At 41.2% G+C, this 24246-nt stretch overlaps 1 protein-coding gene across 5 annotated transcripts in view; it reads left to right on the top strand.

The window, feature by feature from the left end:
• SPOPL (speckle type BTB/POZ protein like) overlaps positions 1–24246 on the top strand; it is a 55123-nt gene that overhangs the window by 3438 nt on the left and 27439 nt on the right. Inside the window, exon 1 of one of the 5 annotated variants that reach the window (XM_075530018.1) lies at positions 22688–22785. The exons of the other annotated variants lie outside the window; for them this stretch is intronic. The gene's annotated coding sequence lies outside the window, so the exon portion shown is untranslated. Of the gene's footprint in view, positions 1–22687; positions 22786–24246 lie in introns of those variants that run through there. 5 annotated transcript variants of the gene reach the window in all.

Raw genomic sequence — 24246 nt, 5'->3', positions numbered from 1 at the left:
ATACATTCCCTGCCCCAATCATTCTCAAGGCATTTGCTCTCCACTTAAGCCCCTTGCATCAGGTCCTCTTAAAGTGCTTTAAATGACATGTGCATACTAACTCATTTCAACTTTACTGAAGAAGCCTTTATATCACCATTTCAGTGCTGGGCAACCTTAGATACTGATTGCTTGCACAAAAATCGCACAGCTAAGAAAGCAGTGGAGCTAAGAACTCTGGTTTCAGAATGTTGTGTTGTTTTTCAGACATTCCTCTTCCTTGTGGGGGGACTTTAGACCAGATCTTGACCCCTCTGAAAATCCTTTCTCTCTCTTTCTTTCTCATATGAAGATTTTACATTATCATGGAACCTAATGAGTTTGAACTTTTATAAAGCACCAACCACAGTCTTCTCTTAAGCCTTACTTGGGACTACATACATATTTGTGTGTGCTGTTCCTCCTCGCCATTTTCTTTGCTGACAGAGTATTTCATTTAACAAGAGTTTACTGAACCAACAGATTGTGCCAGGCACTATGGTAGGCTTTGGTGATACGTGTTGATAAGAAGGTACCTTTATTCAAGGAAATATCTGGTGGTGATGCTGGCTAAGCATTGGACACTGCCAACCCATGATCGATGGTTCAAGCACACCATCGTGCCTTGGAGAAAAAATGAAGCTATTTGTTCCCATACAGATTTACAGCCTCCAAAGTATAGGATCACTGTGAGTTGGAATCACACAATGGCGTGGGTTTGGCTGTGGTTCGGTTATTCATGGAAGAAAAATCTTGTGTAATAAGAAACTCCAGACTCACTGTCGTTGAGTTGATGCCGACTCACTGAGCCTCTAGGGCAGGGTAGAACTGTCCCTGTGAGTTTCCAGACTAACTCTTTACGGGAATAGAAAGCCCTGTCTCTTTCATGAGTGGCTGGTGGTTTCAAACTTCTAACCTTTCACTTAGCAGCCCCATATGTAACCACTACCTCATCAGCACAGAGTAATACGATGCATTGATCTAGTTGATTTCTTTGCATACACCAGGGATTCTCACACTTTTTCATGTGAACTACTTATAAAAGGATCAAGTCAAAATGACCTAGTAACTCCAAAAATGCAAAACATTTTATTACATTTATTCATACATTCATTGAGAATTCTTTATGTACAATGTATGTTTATATATCTTGCATGACCGCATGAGTCCATATTGTACAACACAATTAACTAGGTACATTTTTTGTTATTACCTGAGTTTACTATGATGAGTTGGACTGACTGGAATGAGCCAGGGAGCATAGTCCGGACAGTAGCTGCTGACAACCAGCCTCAAGCACACTTCCAAATGATCATCAGTCATGCTGGAATGGGCCTTGGACTTAGGATCTTTATGTTGGAAAAGGCTGACTCACATAAATAAGTAGAGCTGAATAATACAATATGTTTGGGTACTTTCTGTAAGTTCCAGAACTGTTCATGCCCTCTGGACTTCAGCTGAATGTCGGTTTGTAGTTTCAAAATTTCCCATTCCGTATGAAAGTGGTACTTTTTGTTTTCTTATTTGGTCCAGCTCCCCCCCACATTTTAATACCCTTTCTTACGTTTAAGAGAAAGAGACAAGGTCTAAAAATTGGCGATAACTTAGCTTGTCAGTTTTGCTGCACTTAGCGCACTTGTTTGCACGTGCATTTGACACCTAAGATTGCATCTGATTGGCTGCGCTGTATATCAGTTAAGTGATGGGATTGATGATAGGCTTACGTCTATTTTTTTAATGCCCTGTGATGTACCCACACTACATTTGTGAGCAACTAGTAGATCGCAGTCGAAGTATTGAGCACCCCTGGCATGCACTTTGATTTCTCTCCAAACACTTCCGTGAGCCATTAAAAGATGTCTTAGGGCAGTATCTGTTGCTTTAATGTTTTTCTGAGGACTGTAAGTGCAAGGATTTGGGAATAAAGCTGACCAAGTAATTAGAAAAATAATAATTACAGTTAAGATAACAACAAAGGAAAATTACTATATACAGTGAAAGGCTACTATTATTGTATCAGAAGTGTAAGGGAGTGTTTTTCTGAAGAAGTAGCTTTGAACCTCTAGGGTGAAACTTGAATAATGAACTGATTCACCCACGTGATGACAAGTTCAGTTTTCTAGAACTGAAAACTTATGGAAACTGAAAACTTCAGTAAGGGCTGGACCTTGGCACACTTACTTTGGGTGGTGTGAAATAAGGCTGTAGCCTAATGATCACATCCTTGCTGACCAGAGTGTGCTTAAATCCTCAGTGCTACACAGGGAAGCCTCTGAAAGACAGTCAAGCTACAGAATAACTCAGAGTTCTGCTCTAAGTTACCACTTGGCTGCTCGTGGAGATCTGAGGAGAAATCAGAGTACATGCAAAGATGCCGTTTAGACCAGTGCTTCTCAAGTCTATCTGCAGTGAAGGACCAATTTTGTTTTAATCTAATCTGTTGGACACTGGTACTTTTGTAAAACTTATAAAAGGATGATGTGATGGTTTCAGATTGCTATAAACGGTTCTAAATGTTTAGTAGTTTCTGTATTTACTTAGACCAATAACAAAACTTGTGAAACACTGTTGGTCTGTAGGCAACACTTTTCATAGCCCAGAGTTTAGCTATTACGGCAATTTAGGCAAGAGATGATGGAATCTTGGTCCAGTATGGTTGTAACTTTGGGGGTTTGGTGAGTTATAGTTTTTTTTTTTTAATCTGGTTCAGTATGGTGGTAACAATAAAAAAATAGCTGGATTTGACAAATTTTAGGAGGTAAAATTACCTCCTAATGGGTTACATGGGGGCCTTGGTGACATAGTGGGTCGTGCGCTGGGCTGCTAACCACAGGGTCAGTATTTGAAACCACCAGCCATTCTGGGAGAAAGATGAGGCTTTCACTCTTGTAAAAATTTATCATGATCCGAAGTCTACCTTGCAAGTCTGGATAGAGCAGAGGCTGTACAGTGGTGCAAATAGGAGCTGGAGGCACAGGGAATCCAGGGCGGATGATACCTTCAGGACCAGGGGTGTGAGGGGTGTTACCGGGAGGGTAGAGGGAGAAGGGGTTGGAGAGAGGGAACCGATTACAAGGATCTACATGTGACCTCCTCCCTGGGGGATGGACAACAGAAAAGGGGGTGAAGGGAGATGTCGGACAGGACAAGCTATGACAAAATAATAATCTATAAATTATCAAGGGCTCATGAGGGAGGGGGGAGCGGGGAGGGAAAAGAAAAAAAAGAGGACCTGATGCCAAGGGCTTAAGTGGAGAGCAAATGCTTTGAAAATGATGAGGGCAATGAATGTACAGATGTGCTTTACAAAATTGATGTATGTATGGATTATGATAAGAGTTGTATGAGCCCCTAATAAAACGCTTAAAAAAAGAAGTTGTGGACTTGGAGAGTGTTTTGTTGTGCATATTTAGAAAAAAATCACAATTAGAAAAAAAACCACATGAATAACAATAATATAAAATTAAGTTAAAAAGTAAAATAAAATTAAGGGAGGAGAAAATGGTCTAGAATTGAATGTGGTGATAATTGTACAACTCTTCTTGATATGACTGAACTATTGTATGACATGTGGATACAGCGCTAATAAAACTGTTTCAAGAAAACTAATTAGGGGATTGCATAAAACTTAGTGAATAAACTCTTATCTCAAAAGCACCTTTCATGGCAAAGATTCTAAAAGTACTTGACATTTTTGGCATGAGTTATAAAGAAATATAAGTTCACCTTCTTAAAAAAAGAAGAAAATAAATCAGTTGCCCCCCCCCCCAAAAAAAAAGATTTACAGTTCCAAAACCCCCCAGGGCACTTCTGCCCTGCCCTGTGGAGTTGCTGTGGGTCAGAAGTGACCTGATGGCTGGGAGTTTGAGTGAGAGAGAGTGGAAGGCTGATTTCCATTTCCAGGGTTAGTGTGTCTGAAGCCTGAGGGAGGGAATACTGGGAGAGGAAGAAGAAGCTTTTATTTGTTAATTTCAGGAAAGACCTTTTTCTTTGTTACTATCTTTTTGTTATGGTTCAGTCATAACTCAGGTTTAGACAGTGGCACATAAAAGTAGAGAAGCTTAAGAGTAATTGGGCATATATAAATTGAACTTTTAGCAAAGATGTTTGGACTGGATGTAAATTTGGAAGTTGTCAATATATAGTTTTAAATTGATACCTTTATGAGATGTGAGATCAGATTGCTTAAGGAGATCATACATACCAAGAAGGCAGGAGGGCTAGGGCTAAGCCATATGATGTCTCAACATTTAATTATTGGGGGTGGGGGAAACAGAGCCAGTAAAGGAAACTAGGAAGGAGTAGTTGGAGGAAATTTTCATTGACATCACAGAATCAAGGGATATAAGTTTTTAAAAGAGGCCATGGTCATTCCATAAGTTGAAGGTTGCTGAGAAATCTTTCAAGATGAGAACTGAAAAGGTTGCATTGGCTATAGCAACACGAAAAGAAAATTTTCTCTATAGTGTATTAGAACTTAGCCCTGTGCTCATTTGGGCTGCCATCCTTAAGGGCAGCAGTTCGAAATCACTAGCAGTGCCTAAGGAGAAAGATGGGGCTTTCTATGCCTGTAAAAGTTACTAGTGTCAGAAATTCCCAGGGACAATTCTGTCCTGCTCTATAGGGTCACTGGGAGTCAGTATTGACTGATGGTGGTGAGTTTTGTTTGGTATTAGAGCTTACATTCTGAGCACCTGTTTGTAGAAGGCTATGGATGGACTGTGAAAGGCCAAAATCAATTTGTAGAGCCCCATGTGGATTACGTCTCTGTTGAATTCCTTCTGAGCACAGAGCAGGGATGTGAAGAGTCTTGCCCCCAGCTAATCCCTGGGAAGGCCATTCTCCCATAGGGGCTCCTTGATGGAGATTGAAGTGTGGGGGTCCATAGTCAGGAGTCATGCCCTATCAGTTAAGCCCTGACTGTCTTGGTTGAAAGACCCTGGACCAATCCTGCAAGCTCTTCTAACATTATGTACTCTAACCACTTCCGTAGCCCCACCTTAACTATAATGTATTATTGATAGACCACCAGTTTCCTTTGGATATTCTGCTAAGAGAGATTTGTTCATTTTTCTTGAATACACTGGTGTGTCCAGCATTCTTTACCAACACCACCATTCCAAGGTTTTTCTTCAGCCTTCCTTATTCACTGTCCAGCTTTCATATGCATATGAGGGGATAGAAAATACCATGGCTTGGATCAGGCACATTTCTTAATAAGCCTCTGCTGTCCAAGTCTGTAACTTTCACCAACTGGGTGGGACTATGCAAATAGGGCATGTGTCACACTAACAGACGGGATGGGTTAGTTTTTGTTCTGAGAAAGAAATGCTGAGGACCTTGGAAAAGCACATTCAAGTTATGTCTAAAGTGGCAGTGACCGCTGCGACCAAATGCATCGTAGATGGTGGCGTAGACACTCAGTGGAGCAGTGTGGAGACTAAGGGGTACCTTCTCCTATGGCCCCAGAATACAGAACTGTGCAACAGAGGGACATGGCCTGCTTCCTGGTTGATGGAAACAAGACCCAGGGACCACATGCTTCAGAGGTGAGAACTGGAGAGAGACTTGGGTACTGTTTGTTGATTCTGACTTGTAATCTGTTGACTTCCTTAATAAACCCCCTAACTGAGTTTGTTCTGTGAGTTCTGTGTGGCCATTGCTTTGGATTGTCAAACCCAGCATAGATATAGAGTAGCATGGGAGAAACAGTTGGTGTTGGAATAGTAACAAAGGATGAAGTGTGGAGGCATGTCTGCTCTTGCCTTATGGCAACAGGGAAGCCTGAGGAGGTCAGATCTGTCCAGCTCCATTGCACACCATCATTCTCAGTGTGTGCCCAGAGCAGTATGTTGTTTGAAGTCAATAACAACTTCAATCTTTTGTTTATATTGCTTATTAATCCAGTGTGAGGATGTACATTTTCTTTATATTGAAGATTGTAGTCTCTAATTCATTACTAAATACTTCAAGACCTCCTGTCTTTCTGCAAGCAAATTTGTATCACCTGCTTCTCTGTCACAGGTTGGTAATGAATTTCCTTTGCAAAAATGACTTCCTTTAGCTTTAAAGGGAAGGACTGAATCAGGAGCAGTAGTGTGGGGCTGATTCCTGTGAAGTGGAGACTCCAAATCCCAAAGCCACTGCCATTGAGTCAATTTTGACTCATGTCTTTACCCTCCAACCAGTTGTGATACCAATTGCCCTTCCTAGGAGATGTTGTTCTTCTCGGTTGCATTTGATAATTTTGGTACGAAGGCCACTCTTAGACCAGGATTATGAGGTTTTCAGGAAGAAGCAGGCTACAATTTTTGTTCAGTACTAACTCAGGATACAGATTTTCCAGAAGACTTACCATCTTCTGAGGAAGGGTCACCCTTTGCTTGTGACCTTCGGGGCAAGCATTACAAAACTTTTTAGGGACTCATATGTACCCAGAGGCATCACACTCTACCAGTAAGCCTTTGTTGGAAGGTACTCAGCTCTACCTAACTCCGCCTGCTGCATGGTCCCAGAAGCCCATGGCACCATCTCCTGCTGGTCTTCTGCCAGTTTCCTCGGTCTGCTGCTGGAAGCTTATTTTTTTGCCACTTCTGTTTGCAGACGTTACAACTCCTTCCCTCTTAGCCTCCTGCATCTGGAAGTTTGCCAGCTCAGAGCCCTCAGGTCTAAAGGTTGCATTAATTCCTGGCTCTTCTGTTTTGATAGTCATGAGATCTTCCTTTCCAGCTGTGGATGGCTCATTTACACTCAGATGGAAGTTAACAGACTTACTTTAAGCCAGATGAGATGGCAAAACAGACCAACCTGTACATTGTATTTGGATGGTTCCAGCCCCTACCCTATTTACTTAAGCAAGATATCCAGTCCCTTGGTGGGCTACAAGTATTTCACATTTGCATAGTCCTACGCAAGAAGGTAAGACTTTGCGTCACATGCTTTGGCACGTCATCACTAGGGAATAGGCCCTGGAGAAGAACATCATGATTGATAAAATGGGAGATCAAAACGAGGAAGACCCTGAACAAGATGGATTGATACAATGGCTACAACAATGGGATCAAACATAACGATTTTGAGGACACAGACTAGGCAATATTTCATTCAGTTGTGCACAGAGTAACTGTGAGCTCAGAAAGACTTGCCAGCATCAAACAGTGGCACCACCTAGGAATTTGATGATAGTTACAAAGACCATGGTTAGAGAGCCATGTTGAGTACTTCAGTCCTGATGCCACGTTCTTCCACATAGAGTCTAGCTTCTGAGATTGTTTGCTCAGCATACAGATTGCATAAGTATACCAGAAGGATATGAACCTTTCCTTTTAATGTGATTTAGGTGAAGGTTTACAGATCATCATTCTAAAATTCTTACACATTTCATGTCAACTCCATGTCAGTCCCTTCAGTGTACCATTACTTATTCCACTTTCTCCCTCTAGTTTCTCTTCCTGTTCCTCCTCCTTCCTAATCCTCAGAACTATATTGTTGAGTAAGTCTTTTGGTCTGATATGGTATATTCTGCCACAGTGGTGAGTTCAGTTCCACACCTGAAGGGTGACTAAAGGCCATAGATAGTCTTGGAGGGGAGGGGTGGTGATGTCCCACCTGTCTGTATCCAACCTGTAAGCCCGGTCTCTTGCAAGTTTAATTTTTTTTCACAATCACCCTATCCAGGACCTTCTAGTGTCCTTTTCAGAGCTGCTCGGGGTAGGCAGACACCAGCTAGTTCTTCTGGTTTCAAGGTTGTGGAAACTGATGCTTGCGGATTCCATTAGTCCATTACACTCATTGTTTTCATTGGTCATGATTTTCATTACCTTTCTTTGAAGTGGGAGAGACCAGTGATGGTACCTTAGATCGCTGTTTGTAAGCTTTAAGTTCCTAAGTAGAACATTGCCTTGTGACTTGTACTCGACTAATAGATCTTGGTGACAGACTTTTCCTGATTTAAAGGTACATAGTATCCTTTTGTTCGAATAACAGTCATTCAATATTTTCCCCATAGAACCCTTTCATAAGTAACTAGAGGTTTCCATTTTCCCCTCATTCTTTCGCCATTAGCAATGCTGAATATATTCTTCCATTTTGATTTTCTAATTTTAGGACTTGGCACATTTTATTACTTTGTCTTCTCAAGCTGGTTTTTGAGATCTTCAGCTCTTTCATGTCATCACGTCTTCCTTGCACTTTAGCTGCTTTTCATTCAGGTGCGCTGGTATGCATTGGGCTGCTAACTTCAAGCTCAGTAGTTTAAAACCACCAGCCACTTCATGGGAGAAAGACCGGAGTGTTTACTCCCATAAAGAGGTACAGTCTTGGAAACTCACAGGAGCCGTCCTACATGCCCTATAGGGGCGCCGTGAGTCAGCGTGGACTCAATGGCAGTGAGTTTGGCTTTTGAGAACTATTCAAGAGCAAATTTCAGAGTCTCTTCTGACATCCATTTGTACATTGTCTTCTTTTCCTCTTTAGCGACCTTTTACTTTCTTCGTTTATGTTGTCCTTGATGTAGTCTCCCCACTAGTTTGGTCTTCTAATGTTAGTGTTCAATGTATTAAATCTGTTCTTAAAAGGGTCTCTGAAAATTCAAGCGAGATATAAGCAAGGTTATATCATAGCGCTCACAACTTGAACTTGTGTCTACTCAGTTGCTTCCTACTCATAGTGTCGATTTTTATGGTTTCCAAATCTGTACAACTTTCTGGGAATAGACAGCCTCATCTTTCACCTTGACCGACTGGTAGATTCTTTCATTTGCTATGTTTAATGATGTTATCTCAATAGAGCAAGTGTCCTAAACCTAATTGCTTCTAAATTAGGAAAACAGATGAGACACAGGCATGAGCACAAGCAGGGAAATGGATGCATTCTGAAGCCCACCAAGAAACTTCAGGGCTAGGATTTCCCCCCTAAACCACACAGAGAACCTTTGCTACATTTAGGATATTAGAGGACTTCAGTCGGGCCCTGAGTATAATGCAGGCTGTCTCTGTACTGTTGGGGAATTCCTCACCCCATTGCTTCTTGGTTATTTGGTGGTCCTCAGAAGGCATGTTTTTGCATGTGTGCTTACTTCTGTGTCTCTTCGGTGCCTATAACCCAGAAGTGAGTAAATTCAGGACACACTCTCCACTGAGGTAAAGTTATTAACACAGCAAAGGGAATCATATTCCTTAATAGGCATCCATATCTAGTAGCATAGAGGATTACTTATTGAGCCACTGGCCAAAAGCTCAACAGTTCAAATCTACCAGTTACTCTGGGGGAAAACTGTGAAGATCTGCTCAGTAAAGATTTGCAGCGTTGAAGTCCCAAAAGACAGTTCTGCTGTGCCCTGTCTGGTTGTTGTGACCTGGAATCGGCTCGCTGGTAGTGGCTATAGGAGTTTGGATTTCAAGCCTGTATTTTGGGGGAGAATAAGTCAACCTATAAGATACAGATTGCTTTGAATGCACAGAAGATAGGCACTAGGGGCAGCTTCTTTAGGAAAATGATATTTTGGGGGAAAGTTCTGGTAAAGTGGTCAGTGCAGTTGTAGAAGAATTTGAAGATCTTATATTTTAGGTATTTGAAAGAGTGTAAAGAAAGACAAGATATGGATCCCATGACATAGTTGAAAAGGTTGATTACATCATTCAAAGGCTTCCATTTGAACTTAACTCTTTCTGTTTGCTACTTTGGAGAATATCATAAATCTGTGCAGTCGCTGAATATGGAGACCCATTTGCAAATTCAAAATTTGGTAATTATGTATTATCCAAGACTGCATTATTTCTACTGGTTAACTTTATAGTTTATATTTTGATTATTTAAAGACGCATGTAACTGAGAGCATATTTTAAATATTTCAGTTATATTTTAATGATTTTTGAAAAATCATTTTGTTGGGAACTCTTGTGTCAAGCACATTTACACATGTTGCCATCATTCTTTTCAAAACAATTTCTCTCTTCTTGAGCCCTTGGTATCAGCTCATGTTTTCTCTCCTTCCCCCACTCTCGTGAACCCTTGATAAATTATTATTATTTTCACATCTTACACTGTCTGCTGTTTCCCTTCACCCATGTTTCTGTTGTTTCTCACCCTGGGTGGGGGGTGGAGAAGGGGGGGGGCGTTATATGTCAGTTATTTAGATCGGTTCCCGCTTTCTGCCTCCATATTCCACATACCCTCATGGTATCACTACTTATACCAGTGTACCTATAATCACACAGTCTGGTGTGCTTCTTCCATGTGGGCTTTGCTGCTTCCCAGCTAAATGGCAGCTTGTTTACCTTCAAGCCTTGAAGACTCCAGATACTTTATCTTTTAAGAGCCAAGCACCATCACCTTTCTTTTTTTTCCCATCAGCTTTCTTTACCACATTTGCTTATGTACCCATTTGTCTTCAGCAATTATGTTGGGATGTTGAGCATCACAGAATGCCTGTTTATTGAACAAAGTATTCTTGCATTGAGGGAGGACTTTGAGTACAGGCCCAATGTCCATCTGCTACCTTAATACTTAACATATAGATAAATGTACATAGATCTATGTCTTGGTCGTTATAAATATATTTACATATCTGCATGCCTGTATTTATACTTCTATAAGTGCCTTTGCTTCCTAGTTCTTTCCTCTATTTCCTTTTACTTCCTGTCCCACAATCATGTTTGACCTTCATTCGGCTCTCAGTAATTCCTCTCAGCTATATTGCACTTGATCAGACCTCCAGGCATTCTACGCTCTCCTCGCCATCAATTTTAGATCACTTGTTCCCTGCCCCTTGGTTTGTTAGCGCCACCTTTCCTTTCCCTTACCTCCCCATCGCCTGTGTTCCCCCCAAACTGTTTTCTCCTTGGGCTTGTTTATCCTGCCTATTTTATGTAGATGTACATGGAAGGGGGGGAAAAAGGAAACCTATAAATAGTTACAGGTCTCTCTGTTGACCTTTATGAATATTTTTGGATTGAGTCTGATGAGGTGCCAAACCCTTTCCCCAAAGTATTTTTGGGATTCCTCGGGGACTTTATTGCTTTGCTACCCTTGCTGCTCTGTTGCACTCCCTTCGTGTTTCGCCCTGGTGTGTGAGGAACAGACTGGTCACAGTTCTTGTACTGTGTCTCCAGTGCACTATGGGTCAGTGAGGGGATGCCATGTCTTGTGGTAGGACCAGCTCTGTGGTCCTCTATGGGAATTGGCTGCTCCAAACAGGAATATTGTCTTTGGGGGCTTAATGATTTTTTTAATAGAAAAAATTGTACATACCAAAGTACTTCAAAAAGTTCATGAAAATATGGAATGGGAAAAAATGACACTCTTCCCTCAAATTTTGAAGGCACCCCACTTTCCCAGAGCCCCCATTACTTTTTCCTCAAGTTGAGGATATTGGAAACGAAGGCCTTGCTGAGGAATGGTAACCATGTACTATGAAACCATAGGTATGCAGTCAGTGATTCCGCCATTGTAACCAGTTGAATGAGGACAGGCATCTGATATCTTAAGTTGTATTACACTACTGTTAAAATGGGTTGGAGGGAAAAACAAAAGAAAAAAAACACAAAATAAAATGGGATGAGGGGGCCATATCTGACCTCAAGCTTCCAAGACTGACCTTTGGCTTTCTTTCAGCCAACCAAAGGAAAAAAGATGGTGGCCTTGGTTCACATCCTCTACTAAAGTGGAGGGTTATTGCTGCCTTAATCCTGCCAATTGGCATAGCAGAGAAAACAGAAAACCAAGTCAAATGCACTAGTGACCCTCCAGGACAGGGTTGACCTGCCCCTGCAGGTTTCCCACATTATCACTTTACCCCTTCATGTTTTCGCCTGTGCAGCGGCTGGTGGGACTGCTGGCCTTGTGGTTAGGAACCTAATGCTTAATCCCTTTTGCCACCGGAGCTCTGCATAGCAGAGAACTCCTTCCAAAATGGGATTATAGCCAAAGGACTACATGCTAGGATTTGTAATGCATTACATTAGGGATTGTGGTCAGAAGAGGCATATTAATTGAAGACGTGTGAAACAGAGAGGCTACATACCCCTGGACTTCTTTCTTCCACTATGAGTAGAAAAGAGTTAATCTGTAGGATTACGTTCCTGAAATGTACAGTAGTTAGTAGAACCTTAAGACTCACAATTCATTGCCGTGGAGCCCATTCCAACTGGTAGTGATCCTAGAGAACAGTAGAAATGCCCCTTTAGGGTTCTCAGACTGTAAATTTTAACACAGTGGTTCTCAACTTTCCTAATGCCTCAGCCCTTTAAGACAGTTTGCCATGTTGTGGTGACTCCCCCGCCCCCTTTTTCCAGGTGATGCACTAGTGGTCCCAACACCACTGTCTGAATAATCCATCCTTACCCAACTGGTTTGAAATGCCACCCTGCGACACCACATCCCTGTTTGTATGTAGATCTGTTTCTAAGCTCTATGGTTGGCTCCCTTGAACTCTGCTTTGTCCTTTCCATCTGCAGTCTGTTTGATTTATGGTATTATTAGTTACAAGTCAAGCTGGAGGAAAGACTGGCCACTGTCTGACCAGTTCATAACTGTCATTTTGCTACTGTTATGAATTGGGTGACCCCTGTGAAAGGGTTGTTCGACCCCCAAAGGGGTCGTGACCCACAGGTTGAGAACTGCTGGCTTATACCAATATTTATCCCTGAAGGGTACAATTTCTGGAGGGATTTTTTAAAGGTGGTGAGCCTTCATTCTCTTTTAAAAAAGAAACAGCCAACTCAACAAATGAGATCAGTCATAATGTCCCATTAAACACTCCCCCATAAACGTGGTTCTCTTCCCTCCCCCCCCATCCTCTTTCCCACCGTCTATAATGTCCTATCCCTCTCCTCTTATTCCCACTGCTGTCCCTGGCCTCCTCATTAATCTTCAAAGTCTTTTGTGTGAAAATCAGGTTTCTTTTTCTTTTTTTCCCTTATAATAATGGTGTTATTATATATTAAACTTTTATCTACACACACACAGTGTGCGTCTGTAATATTTGTCCGTTCCAGAGGGAGTAACGTCACTCAGGAGCCCTGGTGGTGTAGTGGGTTATGCTTTAGGCTAATCACATGGCATGATCAGCAGTTCAAAGTCACCAGCCACTCTGTGGGTAGAAAAAGAATGAAGTGAAGCTTTCTATTCCTGAGAAGAGTTACAGGTTTGAAAACCCACAAGGACAGTTGCACCCTGACCTAAGAGGTCCCCGAGTCAAGCTCTTCAATGGCAGTAGAGTGAAATAGCTTTACTCTAGAATGCTGTTGGGTGCCGTAGAGTCAGTGCTGACTCACAGCGACCGATGTGCAACAGAGCAAAGCACTACCTAGCCTGCTCCAGCTTCAAATGGAGCTCATTGTCACAACCACTTTGTCAATCCATCTTGTCGGGGACCTTTTTTCCTGCTGCTTGTCTACCAAGCATGATGCCCTTCTCCAGGGACTGGTCTCTCCTGATAATCTTGTCCAAAGTACGTGAGACAATGTCTCGCCATCCTTGCCACTAAGGAGCATTCTAGCTCTACTTCTTCCAAGACATATTTGTTTGTTCTTTCAGCAGTCTGTGATACTTTCGATATTTTTAGCCAGCGCCACATTTCAAATCATCAATTCTTCATCGATGGTCTTACTTATTCAGTGTCCAATTTTCCCATGCATATGAGCTGATTGAAATTACCCAGTGGAGTGAGCCATTTTATCTGATGACTGCGTATTTCGTGAGCATTGATTGTGGATCCAACCAAGCAAGACAACTTCAATCTATTCTCCATTTATCATGATGCTAGCTATTGGTCCAGTTGAGACGATTGGTCTTCTTTACATGGAAGAATATAAAGCCTTTATAGCCTTCATTATTGAAGGCTGATATTCTTGATCTTCATCAGTAAGTGCTTCAAGTCCTCACTTTCAGCAAGCAAGGTCGTGCCATTTGCATACCATAGGTTGTTAATAAGCCTTCTTCCATTCTTGTTACGTTCTTCTTCATATAATCAGCTTCTCCGATTATCTGTTCACCATGTAGATTGAATAGCTGTGGTGAGAGAGGCAGCCCTGCACACACCTTTTCTGATTTTAAACCCTCCGATATGCCTGTTTTCTGTTCGCACAACTTCCTCTTGGTCCATGTCGGTGTTCTACATGAGGACAGTGGAAATGCTCTGGAATTTCCCATTCTTCGCAAGGCTATCCTTAGTTTGCTATGATTCACACAGTTGAATGCTGTGCATCTTAGTCAATAAAACACAATTTCAGCCAAGTCCACCTGATGGCAGCAATGATATCCCTAGTTCCATGTCCTCTTATGAACCCAGTCTGAACCTCTGGCAGCTCCTTGTCAATGTATAACTGCAACTATCAGTGGATGATCTTCATTCAACAAGTTTTAATTGCCTGTAATGTCAATGATGCTGTTTTATAATTTGAGTGTTCATATTTTGTACATTTCAAATTCTGATTACTAATTGATGGTTACAACTGCTTTTTTGCATTTTATTTATAATTCTGAATTGTGCTGCTTATAAAAAATTGAACCATCCTTGCATACTTGGTATGAACTCCACTTGATCATGATGTATTTTTTAAGAAATATTTGTTGGCTAGAATATTGTTAAGAATTTTTGCATCTGTGTTCATAAGGGATATTGGTTGTAACTTTCTATTTTGGTTATGTTTTGCGTGGTTTCAGGGTTGTTTTGGTATCATAAAATGAGGTCAAACATTTACTGTCCTTTTCTACATTCGGGACTAGTTTGAATAGAATTGGTGTCAACTCTTAATACTTGATAGAATTCTCTGGTAAAGAAGTCTGCTCCTGGATTTTTTTTTAATATGTAAGAGAAAACTTTATATCAAGAAGTAATTACATATCAAGCAAACAGCCCAGTCCACCTCAAGTCCATAAGTCCGATACTGGTCCCAAGTCCCTTTTCAGACTCACCCAGCCACATGCAATGATGCAGAATGCAGGAAGATCACAGGTCGGTGGGGGCAAAGTTGTGTGGATCCAGTGGCGATGGCCATAGCACAGGGCTTGCAGCAACCAGGGCTAGCCAGCAGTAAGGTGAAGGCAGAGAGTGGGGGCAGTTCCCAGGACCCTTCTTATGAAAAGGCCATGCCCACAAGGAGGTACAATTAGGCTGTGACCTTATTGACAGGCTGAACCTCCACCCCTACACTTTTTTTTTAATTAAAAAAATATTTTTTAAAATTTTTATTGGGGGCTCTTATAACTCTTTTCACAATCCAGCTGATACCAAAGGTTCAAGTAGAAAGAAAATGTTTTAGAAATGATGATGACGACAAATGTGCTTGACACAAAGGATGCGTGGATGGATTTTTGTTTTTTTATGAGTTTTTTCTTTCTTTTTTTTGCCCCGTGATGGCCAAAGACTACTGTTTTTCTTGTTCTGATTGTTACAGATGTTGGGTTAAGGTGTTGTTAGGTTCTTTCTACTTTTTTGATGTGTGTGTTTATTAGTAGAAATCACCTTCAATACTGTTTTGATGTGTCACAAAGGTTTTTGTTCTCTTTAGCTCTAAGTAATTTTGAAAATTAATTTTTATTTATTCAAGTGGCTAGCAGTTTTTAAGCAGGATGTTGTTCAATTTCCATATATCTGATTTTTACTCTTAACCTTATATTACTATGACCTTAGAAAACTGTAGCATCTCGGGGTTTTTAAAATGTATTAAGGCTTACTTTGTGTGCTAATCTATGGTCTGTTGTGGAAAATGTTTCATGTGTGCTGGAAAAGAATGTATTTACTGTTGTTGAGTGAAATGTTTTAAGTTGATTTGGGTTGTTTTAGTGAGTGGTAAGAATTACTTTTCTCAAAGCACTTACACCAGACACTGTGTCTAATACTCTAGATATTTTATCTGATGTCCCCTTTATCACTAATCAATGAGTTATAAATGGTATCCTAATTTTTAAGCAGTTACTACCAATTACCACATGTACCGTCATTTTATGTGCTCCTGAGAGAGGGAAAGTGAAACAGAAATGTCAGTTACAATTGTAATATGAACTCAATTTCATAAATGTTCAAATCTGGACAGTACGGGTATCTTAGAATCAATGAAATTCAGAATTAATACTACCCTGTTTTATAATTAGGTCTCTGAGTGGTTTGCTCCTGGCTACTTACTTAAAGATTAGCGGTTTCAACCTACCTAGCAGCAGTGCGGAAGGGAGGTGTAGCCCTCTGTTTCTGTAAAGATGATGGTCCAGCGAGCCCGCTTGGCGTGGTTCAACTCTAACACATGGGCTCACCAGGAGTCAGAATAGTCTAGTTTTAGGTTGTAGATTCGTTAACCTCAAGTCCTCCAAACAGTGGCCAGTGTCCCAAGTGAAGTCAGGGTAATTTAGTTCTACTTTACTCCATGCTCTCTCTGTAGGCAGCATAGGTTAGCGCATGCCACTTAAGTAGTGTGTATCTGTTGCCCGATGGGTAAGACAGCACGGTGACGGTCCTACTTTATAGAGTGATGGCTTTTAAGAATTACATCTTGCCATCAATTGGATTACCACTCATAACTATCCAATAGAACAGAGTAGAACTACCCTAAGGTGGTAGATCCTTCCAGAAGCAGATTGTCATGTTTTCTCCTGTGGTGGGTTTAAACAACCCACCTTACGGTTAGCAGCTGAGCACTGAACCACTGTGTCACCAGGCTTCTTGTTAGAAGAATTAAATGAATTATACTCACACTTAGCATAATGCTCTTTACATAGTTAAATGATTTGTGGAAATGTTGACAAATTTGAAATCTGATGTTTCGCATTTAAGCTATATAAATAACTTAATTATATAGATCACCTTTTCCTTTAAAAAGAGAAAGGACCACATCACACAGTTTATTGATATTTTTTACACATAAAGAGTAAACATTTTGTTGATGTTTTTATTAGAACTAATATAAATTGCCTCAGGAGGAAGATGGGGCCTTTTACTCTATCCTGTAAAGCGTGGAAGTCTTGAAATCCACAGGAGAGTTTCTACTCTGCATTACAGGGCCACTTTGAGTAAGACTCGACTCAAGGGTAGTGAGTTTTGTCTCATTTTGGTTTTAGAATATAAAGTGCAGTTTAGGATTAACTTGATATCTAGATTATATTTTTTATTTTCTTCTCTGATACTACATTTTTAATCAGAATATTGATTTGCTGTGATGGATGTATCGAAAAAAACCTGTGATATCATTGAATGAAGGGGGAAGTGCAGAATGGAGACCCAAGGCCCAAGTGTCGGCCACTGGAGATCCCCTCAGAGGGGTTTAGGAGAGGAGATGGGTCAGTCAGGGTGCAAGGTAGTACTGACGAAGAGCACAGCTTTCCCCCAGATCCTGGATGCTTCCTCCCCCCAGCTACCATGATCCGAATTCTACCTTGCAGGGCTGGATAGGGCAGAGGCTGTACACTGGTACATATGAGGGCTGGAGGTACAGGGAATCCAGGGTGGATGATACCTTCAGGACCAAGGGTGTGAGGGGCGATGCTGGGAGAATGTAGGGTAAGTGGGTTGTAAAGGGGGAACTGATTACGGGGATCCGCGTGTGACCTCCTCCCTGGGAGAGGGACGGCGGAGAAGGGGGGGAAGGGAGACTCCGGATAGAGCAAGATATGACAAAATAACGATGTATAAATTACAAGGGGCACATGAGGGAGGGGGGAGCGGGGAGGGAGGGAAAAAAAAAGAGGACCTGATGCAAAGGGCTTAAATGGAGAGCAAATGCTTTGAGAATGATTGGGGCAGGGAATGTATGGATGTGCTTTATACAATTGATGCATGTATATGTATGGACTGTGATAAGAGTTGTATGAGCCCCTAATAAAACGTTTAAAAAAAACAAAAAAAAAAACCTGTGATATGCTGTATATACTCGTGAATAAGCCGAGGAGTTCAGCTTATACACGAGTCAGTGGTACCCCGGTGAGGTGTAACATCTCCCTCGGGGGCCCCCAAGGTAACCGGACGAGTGCCCGTTATCTCGCGGGTGATTGCCCTTTCTCTGCTGTTCATTCAAAGCCCCACTGACACTGCAGGGCTTTGAATGTTTACTCACAGCTAACCAATCAGAGCCTTCCGATGACGTGTATCTTTGAATAAGCCTTTTAAAGATCATGGATGAAGGATGTGGCACGAATGGATGTCATCTGGTCAAGCCCGACTAACAAAAGGAGGAAATCTCATGAAGCCTGACATAGAGTTAATAGCAAAATGGGTTCGAGATGCATGGGAAGACATTCCAGAAGACATGGTGTGACGTGCCTTCCAAAAATGTAGTATTAGTAATGCTATGGATGGCAGTGAAGACTGTGCTTTGTATGAAAATGACAGCAGTGATGGTGATGATGGCGATCTCAGTGAGGACAGCGTCTATGATGACCTCACACTAGCTGAAGCTCTGCATTGGGATACGGATGATGATGAGGAATCCAGTTTTGAAGGATTTTAACTCTTTACATTTTAAGTTGGTTGCTGATTGAGCTCAGGGAATAGTACTCATAAGGTATCATTGTTGATACCTTATTGTTGTTGTTGAACCTATTTTCCACTTGCTGTGCTGGTTTACTAATGCTAAATGACTTGTTCTTTTATTTATGTTTTTATTTAAAATATTTAAATACATTACCCAACTGATGCCTCCATTTTTAGTAATTTTATTTTCATTTGTTTTGATTATTGAAACTCACCAATAGCTTCTGCATTTTCCACCCTAGGCTTATACTCAAGTCAATCAGTTTTTCTGGTTTCCCAGGTAATAATTAGGTACCTCGGCTTATACTCGGGTTGGCTTATATTCGAGTATATATGGTACTTATTCCTATGAACCTTATGAAGAGCGAATTCAGAATATTTTGTGTTTCGATAGTGAAGACTTGTCATTTTAATTGAAAGATAGTTTTGCTTTGCAATACTAAGGCCAGTTTTTATTTTGGGGTTTTGCCTTAATGAATAATGAAAAAGGAAGAATCAGCACAAAACTGGTTCCTATGACCTGAAGGATAAGGATGTCTTAAATGTCCATCTTCTCCAAGCCTCCATACCAATTTATTACCTTAAAAAAACAACTCTCAATACCTTGAGGCAGTTCTGATTTATAGCAATTCTATAGAACTACCCCTAGGAGTGGCCACGACTCTTTATGGAAGTAGAAAGCTTCACCTTTCTCCCATTATTACCTTTAGCATCAGTTATTTCCCCTCCTGGATAAATTGTGTGGAGGAGGTAGGGGAATATGTCTCCACCTTGTGCCTCCACCTTTTCTCTTTCTTTTACTCTAGTCTTTTTTTCCCCTACAGCTTTTTTTGGCTTACAATTCAAATATCATACAAATCAATAGTTATTCTTGACTTGTGTGATATCAAGAAGAGTTATATAATCATCTTTGAGAACATTTCCTTCCTTCTCGAACTCATCGTTATTAGCTCCCCATTTCCCCCAGCCTCCCTTGCCTTACCCCAAGGAACCATTAATCCAGTTAACTGTTGATAGATTTACCTAACCTAGATTTCATGTACAGAAGAACAATTAAAAAAAAAAACTAACAACAGTAGCAAAGTAAAACATATAAAAATTGCGATAGAAAATAAAGCAATAAATATTAAAATTAAAAACTAGAACGAATGTAAGTGGATCATAAGGAAGATCAGATGATAGGGTGTTAAATTTTAACTCAACTGCATTTTCCATAGTCCACTTTCCGATGCATCCTGCGTGTTAGCAGAGCTATTCACATCCTGGTCCATGGCCCACTTTTTTTTTTTATTAACTAAGCCAGCTTTAAAATGTCAGTGAGCCTATTCTGACACCAGCTGTACCTCCCATGGCACACTACTTCTCTGTTGGGTCCAGGAGCTGTTGCAATGACCACATCAAAACCACCGACAATCCTCATAAGCATGGGAAGTTATAGGGAAGTTAACACTTTGTCACACACCAGAAGCAGAAAACATTGAGACTATAATTGACTCAGTGACAGGTCCATAGTAACCTCTCTGCTCACTCAACAGCCAAGCCTCTCTCTGTGGTCCTCAGACTCTTCAGCTGCCACTTGGTCCCTTGGCCTCTGCCTCCATGGGCCAGGAAGCCAGCCCACTGTGCTGCTGCTCTGCTACTTCAGGCAGGGCTTCCCAGGTGTTCTGCTGGTTTCTCTTCATCCTAGGTGGTCCTGGGGATTTGTGCCTGCTTCTGAAACAGCTCTGTTCCTGCCAGGAAAGTCGCAACTAAAAGGAACTCATCCCCTCTAGTACCCGCCCACTCATTTGGTGGGAGGTACAGTGACATGACAGAAGCAACCTATGAACACTTTTCTTTTCCCCACACCTCCCCTTGGTGCTCTTTGTGCCATCTTTGGGTTCTGTGGTTTGCTGCAGCGTTTCACAGAGCTCACTGATTGTACTCAGAGTTGAGGGGTTTGTTAGGAAAGTAACAGGTTACAGCTAGGGATTGGATTCCTTTGGAACGAACTTGGAACTGTCAGGACAGCTGTCAGCTGCTGCTTGGCCTTGCTTGCAGGCTCTTTGCTTCAGCTATGGGACCCATTGCTACCTCTTAGCTGCTTCTCCTCCCTCATACTGTTTCTTGCTATTTTCAGATTACAGCTCTCTTTTTCCCAGTGATTTCCCTAAAAATTTCTTAGGGCTTAGCTGCTGATATACCTTGTTGTTCAAACTATGGCCCCCATTCCCCCAGTAAGATCACAAACTAACCAATCACCTCAGCAGACCAAAAATCATCCATTTCCGAGTGAGGAATCCAGCCAAGGGTCTGTATACCTTATTTACATAGTAAACTAACTAACCAATACGTTGTAAAACTGTGGCCCAGCCAATTATTTTTACAGAATTACCGTATAAACTCAAGGCCAGGATGGTCAGATATGAGAGAGCTTCAAAATATTTGAGACAATCTTTTAGTCTAGTGTCTCGACACATTTTTTGGAGCCCCTCTCATAGAGGAAACTTGTCCTGTGTGCAAGTATAGATTTTGTTCTTCATCTTGGGATTTTAAATCTTGTCATATACTGATGGAAAAATAGAAGACTTCACGTTGAACGTCTTAATTGAAACTTCATTGCCACTTTTGCCTCATTTTTTATCTTGTTCTTTTCCTCCCCATGGTAGCACCATTCATTTATTGCACAAACAGTTATTGACCGCAGATTATTAAATGCTTACATTAATGAACTGAAGATAGCCCTTGGCCTGGAAGTACTCGTTTGGAATTTATTAATAGTTTCTACTTATTTATTTCTTACGCCTGATGTTAAGGAGTCAGGGCTGCTTAAGAGTTTCTGCTCAATAAGTGGTGACTTAGAATGCCCTCCGAAGGTAAGAGGGAGGGGAGGGGAATATTTGAGTAATGTCAGTGTGGTGGCTTTGTTAAGCCCTTTTAAGAATTTGTTTCTCTTAAAAATGATGACTTTTGCCTTCTATTACTTTAAGATCACCTTCTTTGTTTAATATGAGAAAATTTAAAATTAACATAAGGGGAAAATTCAGTGTCCTGTCCCAGTATTATGGGGTGGAAGAATACAATACTGGGGTACAGGATTTCAGTACAAGCATTAAACCATCAAGAGTGTTTTGTTAGTTATTAATATAGCTTTGCTGTTTTATATTAAGTAGACTTTTACTGAAATTAAATCAAAAGATGAATACATTTCATCATGTTTCTGTTTTTAAGTGTCTTCAAGTTGGCCCTACCTCCTAATGACTGTATGTTCAACAGAATTAAACACTGCCTGCTCACCCTTTTCCTCAGACATTATATTTGCGCCCATGATTACATCTACTGTGTCAGCCCATCCTGTTGATAGTCTTTTTCATTTCTTCTTATTCGCTATTTCACCAAATCTATTGTCTTTTTCAAGGGACTGGTCTCTTCTGTTAGCATTTCCAAAGTACATGAGATGAAGTTTTGCCAGACTCACTTCTAAGGAGCATTCTGGTTATAGCTCTTCAAGAGAGCTTTACTTGTACCTCTAGCAGGCCATGTCCTTTCAGTATTCCTCCCCAGCACCATAATTCTTATAGCATGTACATAAAAGTTGCTCCATTTGACTTCAACTCAGGGCAACCCCATTTGCATGGGAGTGCAACTGCCCCCTAGTGTTTTCAGTGGCTACATTTTCCCCAAAGTAGAACCCCAAGTCTCTTTCCCAAGTGCCCCTGTGACAGTGGACTCAAGCCCTTAACCTTTCAGCCAGCAGCTGAGTCTGTGGACGGTTTGAACCTTCCCAGGGACTCCTTGTTCCTCAATTTAACCATAGTCGAACCCTTCTATTGTTGGTGGACACCTAGTTTTTTTATATTCTGATGCATATATATTTTTAATCATTTTATTGGGGGCTCGTACAACTCATCATAGTCCATCCATCCATCCATCCATTGTGTCAAGCACATTTGTACATATGTTGCCATCATCATTTTCAAAACATTTGCTTCCTACTTGAGCCCTTGATATCAGCTCCTCATTTTTTTCTCCTCCTTCCCCACTCTCCCCTCCCCCATGAACCCATAATAATTTATAAATCATTATTTTGTCATATTTTACACCATCTGACGTCTCCCTTTCCTACTTCTCTGCTGTACATTCCCCAGGGAGGAGGTTATATGTAGATCCTTATAATTTGTTCCCCATTTCTCCATCACCTTCCCTCCAGCCTCCCGTTATCGCCACTCTCACTACTGGTCCTGAGGGGGTCATCTGTCCTGGATTCCCTGTGTTTCCAGTTCCTATATGTGCCAGTGTACATCCTCTGGTCCAGCCGGATTTGTAAGGTAGAATTGGGATCATGATAGTGGGGGGAAGCATTCAAGAACTAGAGGAAAATTGTGTATTTCATCTTTGCTACATGGCAGGCACCCTGATTGGCTCGTCTCCTCCCCACAGCCCTTCTGCAAGGGGATGTCCAATTTCCCCCCCCAACTCTGTACTCCCCCTCATTCATAATGCTATGATTTGTGTGTGTGTGTGTGCATGTTACGCATATTTTAATGCATGTTTCTGTAGAGTATTAGTGTAGGAGAGGAATTGTTGAGCCATGTTGTGTAGTGACTATCAACTTTAGCATATATTTCCAGAGTGACGGCACCAATTTATAGTGCTATCAGTAGTGAATGAGAACTCCACTTGTCTTCTTTATTTAACCATTTTGGAAGCTGTAAAGTGATATTACAGTTTAGGTAGGCGGCTTTCTCAAAATACATGGTACCATTCTCCACTCCTCCATTTACAAGGCCTTCCATGTGCACGCCAATGAAAAGTAATAGAGATATGCATGTTTGCACAAAATCTATCCTGAGATTATGGGTTTCTTGCCAGGTTGATAATATAAAGCAAAACTCTCCAAACTCACTACCATCAAGTCAATTCCAATTCTTAGTGACCCTATAGGGCAGTATAGAACTGCCCCTGAGAGTTTCTGAGACTGAATACTTATGGGAGTAGAAAACCTCATCTTTCTCTCATGGTGTGCCTAGAGGTTTTGAACTGTTGACCTTGAGGTTAGGAGCCGAGCCCCATAACTACATCTAAACCTGGGAAAGGCTTTAGGATTTTGGAAATTCATCGAAAGGTTGTAGGCTCTTTCTTTGGGTGCATCTGCAACAGTGGTCGGAAGTGCATAACATACTGTAGTAATGCATTTTCTCTAACTGGAGTGTCCACCCAGATTGTCGGTTATGTTCCTGCAGTATTCTGTGAAGGGATTTCTTTTACCCTTTAAGAGAAGGGAAACATTGTTCCCAATGTAAGTTTATTCTGTTTTCAGAACAAGTATAGAAAATGTACATCACTATGTGCCCACAACTTGCTGTGTTGTTTTAAGATTAATTCTTTAGCTTTAATGTAGTTTATTTTATAGATGTCACAGAAGGAACTGTTGCTTTTCTAGTCTGTATTTTTCATTACTAATGCCTTGCTGGCATAGTGGTTATGAATTAGGTTGCTAACCTCAAGGGCAACAGTTCTAAACCACCAGCTGCTCATCGGGAGAAAAGTGAGACTTTGAATGCCATAGTTACAGCTTTGGAATCCCACAGAGGCAGTTCTACCCTTACCGACAGGGTTGCTATTGAGACGGAATTGACGGAATAGCAGTGAGTTTTGAGTTGTAATAGGGGCACTGTGAGTTGGAATTGACTTGACAAGAGGGAGCTTCTTTTTGGAATTAGGAAGTGAAAATTGAGATTGCAAAAAACATCCCTCTGCCTGTGATAATTTTACAAGTTAGAATTGTA

This window comes from Tenrec ecaudatus, chromosome 13 (assembly GCF_050624435.1).
Source record: "Tenrec ecaudatus isolate mTenEca1 chromosome 13, mTenEca1.hap1, whole genome shotgun sequence".
Taxonomy (NCBI): Eukaryota; Metazoa; Chordata; class Mammalia; order Afrosoricida; family Tenrecidae; genus Tenrec; species Tenrec ecaudatus.
The sequence above is the reverse complement of the archived record's forward strand: the minus strand, read 5'-3'. Positions and strand labels throughout refer to the sequence as shown.